Consider the following 16,998-nt stretch of genomic DNA (forward strand, 5'->3'; position numbering starts at 1 on the left):
TTCTATACATTAAAAGAAGGCAATACCCTGTAATAATGAAGTGTCTGGAGTATGGGAATAAAACCAGGATTAGTTGCTTTCTAGGGGTTCCCACGGTGGGAATTGCTTTCACTTAGTTTTACATCCACGCGGTGTTGAAGGCAGACTAGGAAGAGCTTTAAGTCACCATGAGGGAACAGCAGTGTTTTTTGGAAATGCTGCTTGAATCTTCTGTAAAGGTGCATGTGGCTCTGTTTCGGGGAAAACAAGCTCTGTGCTGACTTGACTCTTAAGTGGGACGGACTAATTACTCGGTGAAGAAATCCTTCACCGAGGGAAGGAAATGCACAGGACCAGAGCTGGTTAATTACACTGGGTAAAATTACTGAGTGAGGGCTTTGGTAGGAGGCTAGCCCCTTTTCCTCCCTCTGTGAGGAAGACCTGAATTTCAGGCTTGACAGTCTGCCTTCTGGATTGAAATTCCTCCTTGGTGTTAAGATTTAATGGTGGTAGATACATAGCAAGTAGTGACAGGTACTACTGCTTTTCAGTACAGCAAAGCAAATAATCCTGGGAAATATTTACATGGTGGTTGTTATTCTAATCGTATTTCCTTGATGGGGCTCTAGTAAAGGTGGCTTGTCTGCTGCCTCCATCACGAGGGAGAATTGCCTGTATTTCAGTTGTAAAAGGCTGAGGAGAGAAGCCGGTGTCTCCATATCAAAGATTTTAGTGTTTCGTGATACACTCGCATATATTTTTACCCCATCTAATTTAAAACAGTCTGCACAGCACTTTGCAGGGATGATTTGCATGCAGCTTTAAAATATTTTCTTTTTCCTGCAAGAGAAATTAGAGGCAGGGAGCTGCTTTTTCTGAGGGTGCAGAGTGTTCCCAGCCAAGCGTTATGCAATGTGTGTGCCACCGGTGCACGGGCATTAAAAATACTTGCAGAGATGTTAAAGGAAAGCTTGTGTAGTCAATAATTTGAAATCACAAGCATGCTAAACAGGCTTGGGTTTGTGCAGCCTGAATAAAGTATGCCTGGGCAAAATGCTGCCTGTGGGATCCTGCTGTGAGGGGGGTAGGAAGCTGTCAGCACTCGTGGTCTGGAGGCTGGTTTGAATGTATTTGACTGTACCTGGAATTTTCAAGCTTTCCCGTGTGAGAACTGGTGTTTTCTGGTGTGTTTTCTCCTGCAGCTGTTGGGTATTTAAAAATCTTAATTTGTCTGAGTCTGGGTGGTGGTGGTGCTGGCTTCATCTGTGCCTAGTTATAGGTGATGCCAATTTGTAATCCTTTACAAGAGTATAAAAAAATAATGAAGCTTAAATGCTAATAATAGTGAGAAATCTGTTCAGTGTGTAGCGTGTGTGAAGAAAAGAGGTACACACGTTGGTCTGGGTAGTCTCCATCAGCTGAGCTGGGGGCTTTTAAAAAATCTGCTCTAGTTTTTATGCTGTCTGTGGAATAGCTAATCCCATGAAAGCCTCACACCTTTTGACAGATGAAACGCTGCTGTTCTTAACTTATTTGAGCAAAATATTTTTATAGATGGTATTAGCTCTGTGGCTGCAAGGGTAATGCAGTCCTTACACGAGAAAGATCTTGCTTTGATCTGACAGCTTTCAAGATCCATTTCCAATCACTGAGTTCCATTAACTCTGTTTATAATGGTGCCCTCACACTTTTTTTCTGTTTATGTGACTCTTTAGGGTGTTAACATTTCTGCATCTATGAGTTCTCTTTAATAAACTGAAGGAGTAATTGGGGTCAGGAAAGGAAATAATCCTGTTAGAAGGTGCAGTTAATTATATCAGGTATTTTGGGCTCCAGAGTTCTTCCACAGGATTCTTTAATGTTTTCCCCAAACTGTAGGATGTGGAGAAATGATCAAACAAGCCACCAAAGTAGGACAGTGGGGCAGGGTGTTGTCTGTACAGTTAATTTGGGAGGGTGAAACGAGTGCAACTGCAGACCTGCTGCCCACCAGGGTCCTTCTTCTGTCTTGTCACAGCCTCCAACAGGCTCTCGGCGGTCCCGTGGCTCAGCAGCACCCGTGTGGCAGCTCGGGCAGACGATGGGTGCTGGCTTTGGTGGCACCTTCTCCCCTCTCCCTCGGTGCCTGCTCTCTCCTGGGGCATCTTGCCAGACCTCACAAAGGAGAAACCATCCCAGGTTTTCCCGTCCCTTTCTGTTTTGGTAGTGAGAAGGCATGAGCTCTTAAGGAGGATTTCTGAGACCTGTGTCACTTCTGGTTTATTTTCTTCTGAAGTTCATTGTGTGAGGAAGTTGTTCTGCTGGTTGCAGTTGTGAGCAGAGGCTGAAATTGCTGCCTGCGGAGGAGTTGGGAGACAGGACCCCAAAGCAAACACAAAGTGTGCAGCAGTCCCTGATGTGCTGGGGCAGCAGGGAGGAAGGGGAATGAACTGTTGTAGGCAGAAGAAAGTGATGGTTTTTTTCTAGGTCAGGGTTGAAGGCACTGTTAGGGTGGTGATGTGAAGCATATATTACTGTCTGCATTGTCCCTGCCATATGGATGTGTGCAGTGCTGCCCTTGGCATTCATGCATTTAATTATTTATCCTCTAAAAATCTGTAGGCGGCCTTTCTTCCCCTGCCCCTAAGAAAACCAAACTTAGCTGATGAGTATTTTTAAAGCAGATCTTCCCCTGCAAATCATGGCCGTGGCAGGAGCAAGCTATTGCTTCTGTATTGCCTTTGTATTAGTAAACCAAAGGCTACAATGGCCAATGTTTTATGGAAGCATTGTAGTAGTATTAAATCTGCTGTTTGGTGCAAGGTTGCTCGTGCTGGCCCTGGGCTCATATGTGAGTAAATTGTAGGCCTGCTTCTTCTTTAGCAACAAAATTGACAGACTCTGAAAATGGAAAGGGTAGAAAACTTTTTAGTATGTGTGAAAGAAGCTTTGTCTCAGCTCTGTGCAGAGGGAACTGGTGTTTTCCTTGCAGATGAGCAGTGAGAAAGCATCTTCTTCCCTCTTGCTGGGGTTTGCTGTGAGAAGAACATGGAAGTGGCCCTGCTTTGGGTGGGAGGCTTCAGGCCCTCAGCAGAGGACATCCCTGTCTGCAGGGTGTCATGGTGTGGGGTTGAATGTCTGTGGGTAATCAGGGGAAGCAAAGCCTAAAGGAAGCTGGTTCTGCAATTTTTTTTGTTGTTGAGAGGCTGACAGCTTTGCAGTGTTGAAAAGGCCTAAAATAATTTACCTTTAGAGCAGCACAGAGCTGCTGAAATTGTATCACAGGCATGGCAGAGAAGGGAGGTGTTACCCTCGGGAAAATTCACCCCAATCCAGAGGCAGCCTGTCCCTGGAGGCTGGGCAGCCTGTGCTGCAAGGGGCTGAGGGTTCTGAAAACACTGTGCTTCTCGGAGTATCTGGGTATGAAATGAAAGAATGTGTAATTAGGAGTTGCTAAAAAATACATTAAATAGCTTTAAAGGAAAATGGGGTGACTGGAAGCTTCATTTTTAAGTGTAAAATATTTGAACTGCGGTGCATGGTGTGTCTCCGTTTTAAATAAAGCACACATGAAAGTGCTCCCCTCCCCCTGAGCACGGAGCCTTATCAGCTTATCTGGGCAGGAGTTCAGAGCCATAAAAACTATATCCTGCTTACACCTTCCAGCCTATCCTATGACCTGCTCTGTGTAAACAAGTTGTACCAGGAGCTCCAAATTACTAGTAAGTAGCTGGGTTTTCTGCATGTCGGTTGGGTCCAGTAGGAGCCAAGATAAAGTTGCAAGAAGCTCTCCCTTGGGAATGGTCTCCTGATAGCTGCCTGCTGTGGGGAGGAGGTGACAGATCTGCTGCCCTGCTGACTGTGGCAGTGGAAAGCTGTAATCTTTTGGGTAGACTTTACACTCTGGGCCTGGTGTTCCCCACATTGTGCAGGGCGGCCGGTGCCGATTGTGAAATGTCAGCGTTGTTGTAACAAGGGCTTGGAGGGGCTGAGGCTCTGGGCCTGTTTATAAAGTACTGCTGGAGTTGTGTCTTTAGAGGGGTGAGATTAGCCATGCTGGTGCTGGGAAGAGATAGAGGTAGATGCGGGGAAGGAGGGGTTTGTGGGGTGAAACAAACAGCCTGCTCATAGCTGTGCTATGGTTGTTTAAATACCACTGGGTGAGCGGGTGCTCCAGTTACAGAGTTTGGCTGCTTCCCATAGCTAGCAGTCTCCTTGGTTTCATGTTGCAGCTAGGCACAGGCAGATACAGTTACCCAGACTAGATTGTGGGTCTGTAAGGAGCAGACCTGGGTGTTTTGGTGTGTAAAACCTCACCTGGCTGAGCAGTCCCAGTGTTGAACATGCTAGCCAGGTGGGAAGATGAAAATGTGTTCTCCTTGAATACTCACCTTTTTATTCCAACTTGTGTGGTCTCTTGTCCTACCAACTCAGAAAGGACATGTGAGAATATGCTGGTTTTGAAAATGAGGATAGCTGATAAGTGCAGGATCTTCTGTAGTGTCCTCCCCTGCCCTAGCTTGTCCCTGGGCACCTAGGGTGCTGTGCCATGGCTCTCCAAGCTGTTTGATGTTCTCCATCTTACCAGCAGCCCAGAAGGCTTCTGTCTTCCTGGCTGGGATCTGAGGTGCCCTATGTTACTCAGAGCTGCTCTCTGTTGTGGCTAATGGTGGTGAATTAAATGGCCTTTCCCTGTGAGCAGTGCATGTACTGGGGTGTTAAACTTGTTCTGTGGTAAGAGCTGAATTGCCTTTGAGCTAGTCCTTGTCCCAGGGAGAAGAGATCAGATGAGAAGTCGACTCTGTGGCTTTTTCCTGGTGTGCTGAGTAGTGCTCCTTATTTGCAGCTGCAGGTTGTAGTCTTAAAATGCTGAATTTACTTCTGCAGACTGCAGTTCTGTCTGTTAGCTTCCCCTGCTTCACCCACTGTAATGCTGCTCCCTTCTCTCTGTCCCTCCCCCTTCCCAGGAGCCTCATCTGATGGAGGTTCTGCTCAGCTCTCTTCTCTCGCCTTGGTCCTCCTCATCCAGGATTCTTGTCTCTAATTTTAGCCTGTCTGCCTTTTTGATGTTCCCTCCCGTCTGTTCCTGCCTTTCTCCTTTTCTCTGAGATCATCCTGCATCTTTGTCTCCCTCTTGAGAACTGGGCCTTGTTTTTCAGGTGGGAGGAAAGTGCTTGAAGACAGAGTGAAGCTGCGGTAGTGCCGAGAGGTGAAGGATTTGCAGGTGTGGAAACTTCTGCCAGGGATGAGAGTCTGGGGAGCTGGCAGCGTTGGGTCTGCTGCTGGGTGCTTGTCCTGCTTACCACTAATGGCTCGTTACCTCTTCTGTGTCACCATCCCCACCTCTTGTCTCTTGTTGGCTCAGCTCTTTGAATCTTTCTGTCTGATGGATTCCTCCTGTTTGTGAATGATGGGGCTCTTTCCCATGACGGTACCAGCAGTAGTTGTAGGCAGAGCTCACTCCTGGGGAGCAGTGCAGGTGATTGAAATCTGCATGGATCCTTCTGGTGGTCTCCTCAGGGCTGTTATCTGGTCCATCAGGTGCTGATTCCCTCGGTGCAGCCTGCAGCAGAGAGGGGTGCCTCAGCATCCTGCCAGGGGCACAAAGCTGCATGGCTTCTCTCCAGAATTTCACTTCATGTTAGCAGGCAGTTGCTTCTTACTTTTACAGAGAAAATGACCCTTCTAAGGTGGATTCCTCTAGCATGGTAAGCCAGTTCTGTGCTGTAGGAGGGGTGCACATCAGCAGAAAGCAGGGGACCTGAGCTGAGAGCTCTGGCCTTGGCCTGATGGGCTTCACCTGCCTGAGGACTAGTGAGGATGGTGTGTGCACACACAGCTTGATTAGTGCCCAGAACACAAATACTTGCTGTTGCAGACGTGCAGCCTGTGCTTTTAGAAGTTCTTTTGTGAAAACAGCATCCAGCCCCTCCACCACTGCAGCAAGGAGCTTCAGTAGAAACCCAATCCTAGCAATTAGTGGAGGTTTTAAAAAGACCATAGCAACTGCTGCTCTGCTTCGATTTGTAGATCTCTATTTTTTTTTTAGTCTAAGGCTTGTAGCTGTTTTCTTTGCATTGTACAGAGGTTGTCTGCATGTCACTGTAGAGGGGAGGGTGGAGGGAGCTGTGGTTGTGCTGAGATCAGTGACTAAATTAGTTGAGATGATAATGGTCATGCTGCTGTGGGCTCTGCAGCAGGTGATCTGCAGGCAGAGTGGAGCATGGCTGGAATATATTCGGTGGTGTGTGAAGTTGGTGCTTGTGGGTAACCTGAGCTCACCTGGAGAGTTCTGTTACCCATAACTGACATAACTCTCTTTTGTCAGCAGTCGCACCAAGCGATAAAGGAATGATGTTTCCAGGAGTGTGGTTATGTAAAATGTTAGTGCTCTGCGTTTCTGCAGGTTGGTTTTCAAACACGCGCAGGGCCGCAACTCAAACTTCAAAGGAGGTAGTTTGCTTTATGGTTGAACCTATGAGCAGTTTTATGTGCAGGGTGGAGCGAACTTGCGGAGAATATTGCAGCTTTCCCAGTGTCATAAAAAGTTATGATCCTCATGATTCAAGTATTGTTCTGTAGGTGGGGGCAAGAGACGGATGCAGAGGTCAGAGGGAGCGTGTGCGGAGTAAGTTCCGATGTGCCAGCCCAGTGAATGCCGCCCTCTGTGTTCCCAGCTCGGCGAGACGGGTTCAAAAAGTGCCTTGTGCTCTTTTTGGGTCTTCCTAAGAAACCTGCACCTGTGTTACTCGTGGAACAGGCAGACCATTTCCATGGGAAAGGAACTTGGCAGGGGGAGCCGTGGAAGGCGGCTGAGAGGGGTGCTTCTTTCCCATGCAGTGTTTTAGACCGTTCTTAAAACGTGGCGCTTCAGAGTGGAAAATAGACTGTAAGTCAGTTTATAACCTACCTACTTTCTCTATTTCTTTGGGCTTTTCTTTGGGGTGTGAGCCAAGTGAATTTAAAAAAATAAGTGGCTGCCTCTTGAACGAGCCTCATTCCAATTAATTTCACTCATGCTTCAGAAGGTATTTAGAAACTGTGATATGTTCCCTAAAAAAAGGACTGTTTGGGCTAAGTGATTATGGTAGGAGACCAGGATAACCTCTTCAAGCCTTAATTGTGGGCTTTTGTAGCAGTATCTGACAATGGGTTCCCACTGACTTGTGCTGCTTTTAAACCACGGCCAGAGGTCTGAGGCTCTCCTGGCTATGGAGTCAACGCCATAAGCTCTGAGGTATAAAACACTTTTCAATTTTCAATAAGTTAAGTTATAGCTGATGAAAATAAGTCACTATTCCAGTTTTCAGTCAAATCTCTATAAATATTCTGAGTGACTTAGCCTCTCATTTAAAACATTTTCTCCTGGGATGAGGGGGTATAAATGTGCTCTTTGTTTGCAGCCAGGAAAATTAAAAGATCACAACATTCAAAACCGTACATGTTAGATCTTCTGGAAAACTGTTTCTTAATGAATATACACTATATATAAATGTGCAAATACCTTTGTTAAGGTGGTTTGTTTTCCGTTCTGTTAGCTGGAAGAATTTTATTCTGAATACATTTAAACTTGGAAAAAAAAATAATTATATGATTCTTATCTCTGGATGATCCATTAGCTGTTATGGCTTGCCTTTTATTTATTTTTGTAAACACATGTGTGAATGTAAACATCTTATCCAGAATGGCCTTGCAAATGTTCCCGCATTAACATATATTGTCATGGAGAATAATTTTCATTTAACTGTAATTTGCTTTATATTTTCCTCCCTGGTTGCCATGGCAATGTAGTCCGATGTGGCAGTGACTACACACAGGAGCTGGGTTATGCCTTGCCTTTATAATGGACCTCTGTTAATCATGCTGCAGTTCTCACTGAAGGAACCGTGATTATTTGCAGGAGGCACTTTATTTATATAAACTGTAGGATGCCTGTGGTACCTCAGCTTAATATTCAGAGTTATCAAGGGTGCTTTTCTGTTCTGCAGAAGTTTTGTCATAAGAGCCGTGTGTTATGGTGATGGTGGAACTGGCAGATATTTACTTACATTTACTGTCAGGCTTCATTTTCAATTTTCATTTCATTTACTGTAATAGCCTAACTAGTAGCACTCTTTCCTGTGGTTCAGCTGAAGATCTTAAATGTTTGAAACACAGCAATGAGACGTTTGTCCTTACCTGTGCATGAAAAGTTGATTTGCTTTTCCCAGCGAGGTGTCTGTGTCTCTGGGATGGTGGCTGCAGCCAGGCACACACCTTCCCTGCCACCCTGAGCTTTGTACCTAAGAACACTGAGCTTCGCCCAGCAGTGACACCAAAGCACTTAATTGTGTTTATAAGAAAAACAAATGTTTCCTTTTGGCGAAGAGCAGAGGGAAGGTGGTTTTTGGTCACATTTGTGTCTGGATTTTGGGTCTGTTTTGCAGCTCTTGTTTTTGGCCACCTTCTCGATGTCTGTGTCATGCCATGGCTGCTGTTCCTGAGCTGTGCCCTTGTTTCCCTTTGATTTACTTGCACTCAGGAGCCCCCACACTCAGCAGATGCAGATGTGAGTGTTATGGATGTCCCCTGCAGCTGGCAGTGGGAAGGCAAGTTTACAGCTGAAGGTAGTGGGACCGTCCCAAGGCAGAGGTGATTTAGGGCTTTAGATACTACCCCTGTGTACAAGCCATAGTGTCTTGGTGGGCTTGGGCTTCATCTGAAGGGGGCTGTGGTGGATCCCATAAGCATGTAGCAGTGGGGTCTTTCTTTTCTTTCCTGTGAATTCAAGGGTCAAGTAGAGCAGAATTTCCAGGAGTATCTATGCTCTGATGCCTGACGATTTAGAATGGGCTGAGAAAATAGGAGGGTGCTGATCTCTACCTTTGTTGATGGCTTGTTGGAACCTTGGAAGGACTTGCCTTCCAGCTACTCAGATAAGAATCGTGGTGGCCTCAGCTCAAGCTGAGGTTGTCAATTAACAAGTGATTCATTTTTACTTGACATGATGAGCTAAAGGAGAGAAAAATCAACCACACAGGGTTCTGTCTGTATGCTTTCATGGCAGGAACCTGAGATTGTGACTTAGAGATGTGAATTTTGCTTGCCTCCAGAATCGGGCTCCTCAAAATGAATTTTTAGGTTGGCATTTAGTCTTAAAAGAGAATGTGTGTGTTGGCCCTTTCTGCCCTGCTCCTCGTGGTAAAGACGCCAATTGCCAGTTACGTAAGCCCAGATTACTCCAGCACGTGGATGCTTTCAGACACATATGGTCTCACAGTTATTTCTTAGTACTTTACAGAAAGAATTGAGTAACATTTTGTTCTGTAATGCAGTATTAAGAAACCAAGCTTTTTTTTCCCTCTGCAATGGCGTATAAACAAGTAGTGATAACATCCTATTTAAAGCACTTGGAGGAGGTCGAGCTAAGAAGGGGAGGCAGGGCTGAATCAAGCTGTATTTTTCTTATACCTACACACTATGTTGCAGTACAATTTTTCTTGCCTTCCCTGAAAGCTGTGAGCTATGATAAAGGAGCTCTTTTTTTAAAGTTGTATAAGCACAGCACATGTTGCTCCACTCTTCCCCTTTGCGTATTTCTGTGTCTCTCACTCTGTGATGTTGGTGCTCTGTGGCTCTTTACAACAGGCAGATGTGAATCATGCTCAAAGGCCAATCTCATTTTAGTAAAAGTCTGAAAAATGGCTTGGCTAAAGTCAGGTGTTTTGGGTCTCCTGTAGATTTTTGCATTTTTTTTTTTCCCCCTGCCTGTTGTCACATAAGTGCTCAGAATTGACCATTAGTTACTTTCTGTAATTCAGAGGTTTATATCAATTTTATTCCATTTTTGCTTAACTTCAGCTACCTGAAAATCAAGGATTCCATAACAAATGCTCTCTAATTTGGAAGCAATTTGAGAGTTAACTATCAAAATAGGTAATAGCATAAGAACATATTAGGAAGCAATTTTTAGAGCTGGCTTCGGGTTGGTGTTTCCACATACCGTAGGAGCAGTGGTTTGGTTCAGGAGATGCCATTATATTGATGGAGCACAGAAAAGGAAACCTGACAGCACCCTGCAGCCTGTGTGGACATGAGTGCATCCGATGGTTGACTAAGACAGCTTGTTCCTTGACTTCTTCCCAGGTGGGAGGCAGCTACCTCGGCAACCCTTTGAGGTGTTTTTTCCAGAGGTGCAGTCCTGAAGGGCTGTGTGATGAGCTGCAACCTGAGCACAGTTGTAGGTAGGAACTAATGCATGGAGTGATTAAGTTACCTTTTGTGGGCTCACTGAATAGGCTCCTTTACCTGCTAATTGGGTTAAACATTCATCCTTTAGCAGGAGGAGAGCAGAGTGGCTTTGGTGGCAGATAGACTGTTTGACTCCCTGTGAAGCTTCACTTTGAGAGTATTTTGCAGTTTGCTTATTTGTGCTTGGGTTTGGTCTGAGAGCTGATATGTTACCTTGGGAGAAGTCCTGAAAAAGTATTAATTGCAGATAAAACATTCTAAAGCCAAACTGTCTTTCTGCTGCCTCCTTTTCTTGGACCCTTGGGTTGACTTTGAGCCACTTTGCATCCCGTGTCCTGCCTTGAACACAGGGTGGAATTTAGCTCTGTTAATGGTGCTAGAGATGTGTAAGGGAAGTTTGCCTTTAAGCAGCCTGGACGTGGTACTGTACCAAGAAAAGGGTGCAGAAGGGGATGGGGTGGGTGGCATAGAGCTCAGAGGAGCTGCCTTGTGTACAGTCATGGGAAGAGGTATGTCTTCAGGGAGTGGGTGAATTGTTTCCTTCTGCTCCAAACAGCCTCTTAATGAACTGCCCTCTCCAGGGTGTAGAAAGATTAACCTCCCACAGCTAACTTCAACCTGGGAGACTTCACCATTCTGCTGCCGTCAAGTGTTTGTAGCTAAAAATACATTTGTGGTGCTGCACGACGGGCTCAAGGTGTGTTAATCCTTTTTTCTTTAGGAAGGAGACTTGTCTTGCTCAATGAGCTACTGCAAAAATTGCATTTCTGCTGTGCAGTGTTACCATTTTTCTTCTTCCAGCAGAAAAATGGGGTGGAAAGAACTGTTCTGCTTGGAATTCCCTCTCCAACAACAATAGCAGAAGTGGGGTGGGGTTGTTTGAAAATGTTTCACGATGAAAAGTTTTGGAGGAGCCAGCTCTCCCAAGCTGCCTGGGCTTCACCACGTGATTCCTCTTCACTGTTTATTCTTCTGCAGAAACAGCCGCATTCTCACAACTGGCTGCTTGGGTAGTTTTGACCACTTCTGGTTCTTGTGAGCACAGCTATTGAGGAATGCTTTGTCTGGATCAGATCTCGCTTGCTCTGCTACAGTCTCTCATTCAACTGCGCTCATTTAGTTGTAATTTAGTGGTGCTTTTCCCTGGGATGAGGAATGAAAACCTACCCGGCTACCACCTATAGGCAGCACTTGGGGTTATTGCTACCTCTGTGTAATGAAGCATGGTGGAGGCAGGCAGCTTGCTGCCCCCAGTACCTTGTAGTGCCAGACAAATTCAGATGTGCCTCAGCGATGGTGCTTGTGTTTATTGTACCCTTTGTTTCTAGGTAATTTAGGAGAGTGTTTTCTGGTAGCAGCAGCACAAGGGCTAGTTCAGACACAGTGCGGGTGGCTGTAGGTGAGTTTACTGCCTGGTGTTGAACAGCTTGGTAGCTGATGCTCTTGCAGCAAGTTACAACTTGAATTCTTGCTGTTTGTGCCACTGGGGAAGCTGCAGTGAGGCCTTTGAGGTCTGGGATAGAAAATGACTTGCAGCAAACATTGCGTCAGCACAGGTAGCTGTGGTCTCAGCCTTTGCTGTTCTCTGTGCCTTCCTGAGAGGTACAGTTTTTACCTCTGAGGCTGTTTAAGATTCAGAGTGTGTTTTCTCCCCCTTCGTGTCTGCCTTACCTTGACTCATTTGGATCCTGGAGCTCTCCTGCTGCATCTGCTCCACTTCCATCTGCTCCGCCTGCCCCTCTTCTCCCGATCTGCTGAGGATGCTAATCAGCCATAGGGCTCCATCACAAGCTACTTAAACAACCTGTACCATTTGTAAGGCAACTTTCTTTAAAATATGGATGGCATTAGAGGGACTCGGGCTTAAAATTAGAAACGGTTTATGATGCACAGTTGTAGTTGCTTACCTTGAACCGTAATTATCTTATTTCCTGAGTTAAAAACGTCACGTCAGCTTGCTGAAGCAAGATTTGATGACAAAGGGATTGTTTTTAGCCACCAACAGAGCAAAGAACACTTCAAATGTGTCTCTAAATACGATTTTATAACCTAAAGTACAGCACACTCAGGATTTTAAATTGGCTCTGGAAGTTGCGTGGGCTGATGGGCAGGCCATTTGGCCAGGGATCAAGGGACTGGGTTTAATCCTAACTCTGTCCTTTTGTCCTCTGAGCGCTTTCCTTGCCACCCTCGGAGCTGTTTGTTTGGCCGGGGCTGTGTTTGAAGGGAGGGCTCTGCCCTTGCCGAGGTGTTTGTGGATGTTCTCGGGGTGTGGTTTGTGGCTCGCGGGGCCGGCGGCTCCCCCACCTTCCTGGGCACAGCAGCCAGTCCTGCCCCTTCTGCCATGGGACACCAGGAGGCAGAGGAAGAGGTTTCTGCTGGGCTGGCAGGTTCAGCTCGTTTATGGAGAAGCTCCAGAAGTGTCTGGAGGGAGAAGCAGAGATCTCCCTGCTGGGCTTTGCTCAGCTGTAACCGGGAACTTCCCCCACAGCCCCTTCTGAGCAGCTGGGGTACCAGGAATGTACAGAGACATTTGACTTCCTTAATCTAGTGTCTAGCAAGGCTCTCGGTGAGAGAGCTGGGGTGGCCTGTGACCGTTTTCCTGCTGTGTCTGTAGGACGGTGGGACTGCAGCAGCCTGCTGCTTCACCGCTGCCTGGTGTTCATTTTCCTGGAGAATGGAAAATGGGAGGGGAGCAGCTTCCTTAATGATGGCAACTGCTACTTAAACCTCTTCAGGGCTTATAATAGGAGGGGAAAAAAAATAATCAGTGGGACCTGTAGGTGCTTTCAATTTATTTGGTATTCTTAAAGAAACTCCTTTTATTCTGACCTTAACTTGGCAGGACCTAGACAAGAGGGGAGAGATGCCATATGGAAGTCAAGGAGAAGCTGCCTTTCCTTTTTCTTTGCTGTGTAATTTGAGGTGATTGTAAGACACCTTTCATAACTCTGCAAACTGAAGCCTTAAGCATGTTTTAACATTGTTCACACCCCTTCTGGGGACCTCCTGGGCCATCAAGCCAGGTCTGCTGCAGGTAACAGTGTCACCTCATCCTTGGAATGGCTGCATGTATCTGGTTTTGATCATTTGAGTGAGACTTGCATATTCTTAAGAAGAGAAACCCACGTCTGAATGGTTGAAGCCTCCAATTGTAATGTTCCTGTAACTACACAGAATGTTCTTGGCTGAGGAGGTTGGATGTTGCTGCTTGGAGCAGGCAGTCGTGTGCTCCTTCGATGAGTTTGCTGGTTTTTTTCCCCTTTTTGAGAGAGGCTGTGTATGTTCTTGAAGGCTGAATGCTGACTTCCAGGACTCCTCCTTGGCTAATTAGTGTGTTTTAAAATGGAATGGCTGCATCCTTTTCACAAATCAGCTTTCAGAAAGGAAATAGTTCAGTTATTAATAGTAACCTGTATCCAGTTTGTCATGGTTGCAAATATCTGAGCCTGTAAAGGTGACAAATGTGTCTGTCTTGTCACGCTTTTTTTTTTCTTCTGAAGAATGGTCTATTTTCTCAATGTGCTAAAATTCAGCACAGAGTAAGAAATAGGGGAGTTGGATTTTTAAATAAAGTGGTACTCTCCCTGGCCTAGTAGCATCATTAACCTTCTTTCCTTCCCTTAGAAGAACTTACAAAGGGAATTTGAGTGGAATGGGTTAGTGGAGGGGCTCCTCGTAAAGTTACAGGGAAGGTGTTCTGACTAATGATGGGAAGTGTGTCTTTGTCCCACTTCAGACTTTGTCCCACAGGTATTTAGCAGGAATGAAAAGGAGAAGGTACCTGAAATATGGCAGCAGCTGTGATCTAACTTTAAATTACTGGTATGATTCCAGAGAACATACTTGTCTTCACTGGGTTGTTGAAGGCCATCTTCTTTGAGCTTAACTCAAAGGACAAGTTGAAGCTTCAGGATTTTTTAGCTTGACTTCAGTCTGTTCAGCATGGTGGGGTTTTTCGAGCTCTCGAAGATGGGCAGTAGTTCTGTCTGTCTCTGAAATTAATCTTTGAGTGTCCCTCTTGATAGCATGTCAGTGTATTCTTTATGTTCTAGAAGTTCCCTAGGTCACTGGGGGTTATTTTTGGTTTCCAGTGCAGGTGGGAAGCCTCTAGGATGGCTCTGACGGGTGAATTGGAGAAACTGGCAGCTGGGGTTGTTAGCCAGATAAATATGTTGCAATTCTGGCTGTATTTATTAAAAACTGAAATTCTGTAGCTTTTGAATATACACAAAGTTCTCTAGTACTTGATCAATTTCTTCTAGTTTTCCCATAAACCTTTCTAATTGTCAACATCTGGGAATATTGCTGCTCATGCTGTTGACTCCCAGTGGTGCTAGTTTATCACTTCTTGTTTGTATCCCCAAAAGGAGCAATTGTTGTCTCTGCCTCTTACCTCTGTGTTGGTTTCTGTGTTGACCTGGAAGTTTTATTTTGGATAATGCTTTCCAAAATGTTTGGCTTTCAACTATGTTATGCTCTTCAGTTTTTGTCTACGTGTATGCTGCTGTAGTTGAGCTTTTTTTAAGTATAATACTGTTTTTATGATCTGATTATAGAATAATTGGATTGGAAATTTACTACTTTTCAGCTGGGGCTCAGCAAGTGTTTAGGCTAAGGAGGTCCATTTCCTCACATTCCCATGTGAACTACAGGCAGTGATGGAGCAGTTCTGCCTTGAACATCCACACCATTGTGCATCCTGTCTCTCTTCCAAGGGGCTTAGGAATTAACAGCTCACCATGGACTCAAACAGCTCAAGGGATCCGCAGATCCGGATGTTGAATTTTCTGGCTGGATAGCGAAGAGTTCAGGTTATTTTGAAAGTAGATACGATGTTGCTGTTTTGTGCTGAGGGCTTTCTTGGAAACACTTTCTCAGGAGCTTAACCTGGAGACTTGTTTTTGCTGTGTCCTGGTAATAACAACCTGTTCTTCCAAAGCAAGGAGGTGGATCTTTGCCTTGCACATGCAGGTGGTTTAATGAAGAGATGAGCCTGATCATGCATCATCTTGGAAGGGATTCAATCAGGCTGGAAAGACCCAGCAGGCTTAGGTAATTACATTTCATATTGGAGCTCTAGAAAAGAAAAATGGTAAAGGTCTGGATGATTATTTGGAAGCACTGAGGCTGACAAACAAGGCTGCTTTAGCTTCCTGGGCCACTGAAGTGACAGTGAACACTCATTTTTGGGTCCCTAACAATTGTCTCATTTCCATCCATGACAGAGATGGCCACTTGCTCTAATTTAATGCTGTTAAAAGGCAAGTGTTGCAAGTATGGTTAAGAATCCTTTATCCATTTGCTGATTAAAGTGTGTAGTCTTTAAAGCATTGGACATTATTTAAAACTAGGGGATTTTTTTTTTAACTTAGGCAGACTCAGTCCTAGCATGGAAAACAGGGTGTCCTCTGGACAGAGCCAGTCTTGTCCCTGCTTGCTGGTACAGAAGGGCAAGCTGGGGCCTTGAGTTTCACTTCAAGGTTGGTTAAGGAAATTGCAGAAACTATATTTTGACTTAATACTTTCCACTCATCAGAGAAGCCACAGAAGGGTGGTAAGGGTGAAGGAGGAGAGATGAGGGAACATGCTTGTGTGCTTCCAGAGCTCTTAATTGTGTGCATGGAATTGAAAAGTCTGGTTCAGTGGAAACTGTTCAGGCTTGCTTAGCTCTTCTGCCACATCATGCCAAGAAAAAACAAGTTCCTTCAGTGATTTAAGCTTTCAGGTTGTGCTGGGAGCTGGGATTCCTCTGCAGCCCCAGTTGTTGGTTTTTTTTTTTACCCTGCCAAGTGCTACTTTCATGGATTTTTCCAGGAGAAATTATATGTGAATTTAGAGGTTAGCAATTGTGAGATATTCTTGAGGGGAGAGAACTTTAAATGTCTGATGTGAAGAAACCAGATAATCAATGATAGAGCACCCAGTAATTTTTCAGGGTTTATCGCTCAGCTGCCTGTTGTGTTTGCAAGGGTTAAACTGCAGTGTGTAAAACTTTGAGCTGAAAGAGGAGAGATTTAGATTGGACATTAAGAGGAAATTCTTCACTGTGAGGGTGGTGAGACCCTGGCCCAGGTTGCCCAGAGAAGCTGTGGCTGCCCCATCCCCGGCAGTGTTGAAGGGCAGGTTGGATGGGGCTTGGAGCAGCCTGGGCTGGTGGGAGGTGTCCCTGCCCATGCAGGGGGTTTGGAAACAGATGATCTTTAAGGTCCCTTCCAACCCAAACCAGTCTGTGATTCTATGATTCTGTGAGGCTTCTGCTGATAATTATTTTGTAGTTTAATGCAGTTAAAACATAAAAGCAGTTAAAGACTTTGATGCTATTTTTTGACGTACTGAAATGAACTGCAGAATTTTATTTGAACTTAAGTCTCTTTTCTATAAAAGGAAGGTAGAAACATACCACACACAGGCATAATTTCCCACCTCCTTGCGAGCATGATGTGTGGAGGATTTCAAGTAGACAATGGGGTGCAGTAGTTCTTCAGGGTCAGCCAAGAATTTTGGTGTTGGAAACAGAGTTGTGTCAGTGTATAAAGACTATACCTGGTGTTGTTTAATGAAGTGAAAATAGCACAAATTGACAAACACCAGAAATGCCTTGAAACTGGTTATTTGACTTCATGGATCTGGGATTATTTTCACTGATTTAGAGACTGAAGGTCCCTAAACAGCTCTAGTGTTCCTGAATTTGGGCTACTGTCAATCACCTGTTTCTTATGAACTGTGGTATCCATGTCAGACTTTCAATTAAAACACTTAAAGGACAATTTGCTTCCTCAGGGATCACATCTTTTCCTTTGTGTTTGT

General features: G+C 45.1%; 1 protein-coding gene across 3 annotated transcripts in view; it reads left to right on the forward strand.

Moving 5' to 3' along the window:
• ANKRD11 (ankyrin repeat domain containing 11) overlaps nucleotides 1–16,998 on the forward strand; it is a 149,925-nt gene that overhangs the window by 3,543 nt on the left and 129,384 nt on the right. Inside the window, exon 1 of one of the 3 annotated variants that reach the window (XM_051629690.1) lies at nucleotides 3,666–3,680. The exons of the other annotated variants lie outside the window; for them this stretch is intronic. The gene's annotated coding sequence lies outside the window, so the exon portion shown is untranslated. Of the gene's footprint in view, nucleotides 1–3,665; nucleotides 3,681–16,998 lie in introns of those variants that run through there. 3 annotated transcript variants of the gene reach the window in all.

Source organism: Apus apus, chromosome 11 (genome assembly GCF_020740795.1).
Source record: "Apus apus isolate bApuApu2 chromosome 11, bApuApu2.pri.cur, whole genome shotgun sequence".
Taxonomy (NCBI): Eukaryota; Metazoa; Chordata; class Aves; order Apodiformes; family Apodidae; genus Apus; species Apus apus.